Genomic DNA, 3,625 nt, shown 5'->3' with positions numbered 1-3,625 from the left:
CGTCCGTCCTCTGACGTGATCTGTCCGGCTAGACCCGCCGACCCGGAGAAAAACGATCCGGTCTAGGCCTGGCGGGGGTCCAGCCCCCAGGGTAGGCGGAGACTGATCCGCCCCTCTTCCAAGGCCTGCCTGGTCTGGAGGCGGCTCACCCAGGGCTGAGCTCCGTCCCCACGTCTTGGGGGCAGAAACTTTGTATATCAACCCATAGGGCTAGTCCAGCCTGTCTGTGATCCTGGCCAGGCTTCCCAGCAAAGTGGGGTCCTGGCATTGGAGGGGAGACCACGAAGGAGATCACGTGCTGCAGGGAGCCCTAGGGGGCGCTCTCCCTTCCGAGCACCCTGGCTGGGCGGCCGTGGAGGTGGACCCTCTCCAGGGGTGGCCATACTGGGGGTCCTGGGAGTTGTGGGTTTCTGGTATATGGTGAGATATTTTTATTATTGAACATTTATACTCAGCAGCACCCAGATGCCAACCAGCATGAGCCCCAGTGCTGGGTGTTGTACAAATGTTACACTGTCTGCATCCTGGGTCGGGCACCAGCAGGGAGGATCAGACCTGAGACCTCTGGCTCTTAAAGCACAAGTCTGCTGTGGGATCCGAAAAGCCCAGCTCTGTTCGCCAAGGCAGGAGCAGGCTCATCACCTGTCTGTGGCTGTCACCACAAGAGGTGGAGAGAGCACCACGTTGGGTGGGCATGGGCTAGCTTCCTGTCTAAACTGGGGGATTACCCCCCACTGGCTTGCTCAGATCTCCCACGGGGTCACTTGGTTGCCTGCTACCCTAACAAACCCTGTTGTGCAGAGCTCCTGGCACAGACACTCCTCCCTGGAGGCAGCCACACTTTCAAGCTAGTTGTGGGGTCCCATACACGCAGTCTGTGAGATGCCTCTGGACCCTGCAGGATGACAGGCCTGTGAGAAGCGATTACTGTTAGTCATAGTTTATAGCCAACATGACAGGTGGCTCAGGAGGAGAAGTCAGAAACACCTGAGTACTGGGACACTGACTCACCCTGGGACCTTGGCCAAGTCCTCTGACTACCCCATGCCTCAGTTTCCCAGTCTTTAACATGGAGGTGATAAGCCTGGTTTCCCCATTTGCTGCTCACAGTGACTCCAAGAGGGGGGAAGAGGAGAAACACCTGAGGCAACGGGGTTGGTGAGATTGGAGAAAAAGAAGGGCCACAATTGTGCAGGGGGCAAATGAGGGGAGTAGGACAAAACAATCCCAGGAGTGGGGGCAGGCAGAGAAGCCAGGTGTTTTACTACAGAGTGGGGGGAGATCAGTGTCTCTTGGGGCTCTGTCCAATTTGCTGCTGCTGTTAATTACAAAGAGACCCAGAACTAAAACCTCTCCCAGAGAAATTACCCACCCCCTGAAACAGAGGTGGCGGGGGAGGAAACAGGAGTGTATCCCAGCCGCAGACAGAAATGAAACTGGAGCCACAAGGTCAGTGCCAGCTCTGGGGCAGTGAGGGGACAGGGAGCTTGTCTCCCTTGAGTTGGGAGGGTACTATGGACAAAGTGGGGAACAAGGGATTCCCCACTCACAATGGATGTGTTCACTCCTATTTCCTGGCAGGTGGCTGAGCTGCCCAGGCCTGGCCTAGCCCCAGTGCTCAGCCCAGAGCCAGGTAGATCTCTGGGCCTGGAGCAGGGAGCTGGGCAGTGAGGTTTGCCAGCCTGCTAGTAGCTGCTGAGTGCAAGGACGGGGGACCATATGAGGTGTAAGGATCCCCTGAGGCAGTGGTGCTGGGTTAATCTGGGCCAATGGGGCCCGGGACAAATCCATTTGAATTTAATTGTGTGGGTGGATGTGTACATGTGGGCCACCCCCCGTGCCTCTGCGGGGGATCAGGGTCGGGGCACTGGGGCTTCTCCCGTCCCGCCCAGCACTTCTTCTGGAGACCAGGGTTGGGGGCTTCCCCTGCTGCCTCCGGCTTCTGCCAAGGCCATGAGGCGCTGGGGCTTCCACCGCTGCACCCACCCTGCCCACCCGGCACTGCTGCCTGGGAGTGGGGTTAAGGTGCCAGAGCTTTCCCTGCCCCGCTCACCCAGTGGCTGGGGTTCCGGGGCCCCTCAGTTGACCGAGGCCCCTGGGCACAGGCCCCGTAGGCCCAGTGGCTAATCCACCGCTGCCTGGGGGTGGGGGAGGGAGTGTTGGAGCAGGGCAGACGTTGATGCAGCATGTGGCTATTTTGATCTGAGACTTGGTACCAGTGAATAAATAGGATTCACCATTTAGCAGATGAGGGATTAAGGCACCTTCTGGCGAGTCAATAGACTCAGGCGGGATCACTGAGCAGCCGGCGCTGACCGAGACTGTGCCGGCACAGCTCTCTCCAGGGACATGCGCTAGCCTTAGAGCAGGTGCCCTACGCACACTGTCTCCCTCCTCCAGCCAGGACAGGCACCACCTGTGCACACTTGGAGGCGTCTCCTGAAATAACCAGGGGGTGAGTCCCATCAGGTGCCAGACAGGCTGGAGGAGATTGTTCCAGCCCATGCTAGCCAGACCACCAGGCTGCCCTGAGCTCAGCCCAGCTCTCACAGTGAGTCACTCCTGGGCATGGCCTGAGAAGGGGCCCTGAGGTTCCCAAAGTGAATCCCCCACAGTGCTTGATAAAATATCCAGTGAGGAATCAGCTTCCTGCTTGCTCAGCTCAGCAGCCTTGGGGCATCTCACCCGTGTTGCTGGCAGTCTGGAACCTTTCAGGCCCATCATAGTGTGACCTGGCAACCTCCTCTTTGCCCGTATTCTGCCCTGGGCTGCTGAGATCCCCTGGAATTCACATGCAGATTCACTGCTGGGGGCTGGAGGCAGGGTGTTCTCAGTGGAGTGCTTGTGTAACCCGCAGAGCAGTGCGTATGATGAGTCCCCCTTTATGCCTGGTCCAAGGAGGATGTGACTCTGACACAGCACCAGGTAGGGATCTGTAGCAGCTCATGCTCTTTACTTTGGAGGTCCCTGCTTTAGTCCCTGGTGCCTCCCCATTCCCGTGGGCCTGAGGGTTTCTTCATCCTTGGCACAAACTGAAGACCTGTTTATTCAGCTGAGTTTTTCCTTGGGGTGAGGTTTGAAGGGGAAGGGTTTCCATCATTTGTGGGCGGATCTAATCTCTATCTAATCTGGCATCTAAAGAGCACCTCTTTGCCATGGGGTCTGAGGCTGCTGAGAAGGTGATCAGGAACATTCAACATGGATTCACCAAGGGCAAGTCATGCCTGACCAACCTGATTGCCTTCTATGATGCTACTCTGAAACCTATGATAAGATAGTTTCTTGGTTTCTTTGCAGCCATTCTGAAGGGAAAATGGGCCCTTTTCCAAAGGAATGTCTGTAAATAGTCCAGGCAAAGAGACAATCTGATTGAAATCATTTGACTATGGACAATTTAGTCAAATTTGCTAAAAGAACATAAGGGGGTTCTACTGGAACTTAATTGCCCCAAATGTATAAAGGGAATGTAATCTATGTACAGCTATATAAAAACAGAGTAGTGTAAAATGAATGATAAGATAACTGGCTCTGTGGATATGGGGAAAGCAGTGGACGTGATATACCTTGACTTTAGCAAAGCTTCTGATACGGTCTCCCACCATATTCTTGCTAGCAAGTAAAAAAA

Source organism: Mauremys reevesii, linkage group 7 (genome assembly GCF_016161935.1).
Source record: "Mauremys reevesii isolate NIE-2019 linkage group 7, ASM1616193v1, whole genome shotgun sequence".
In the NCBI taxonomy this organism is placed as follows: domain Eukaryota; kingdom Metazoa; phylum Chordata; order Testudines; family Geoemydidae; genus Mauremys; species Mauremys reevesii.
This window is presented reverse-complemented; position numbering follows the sequence as displayed.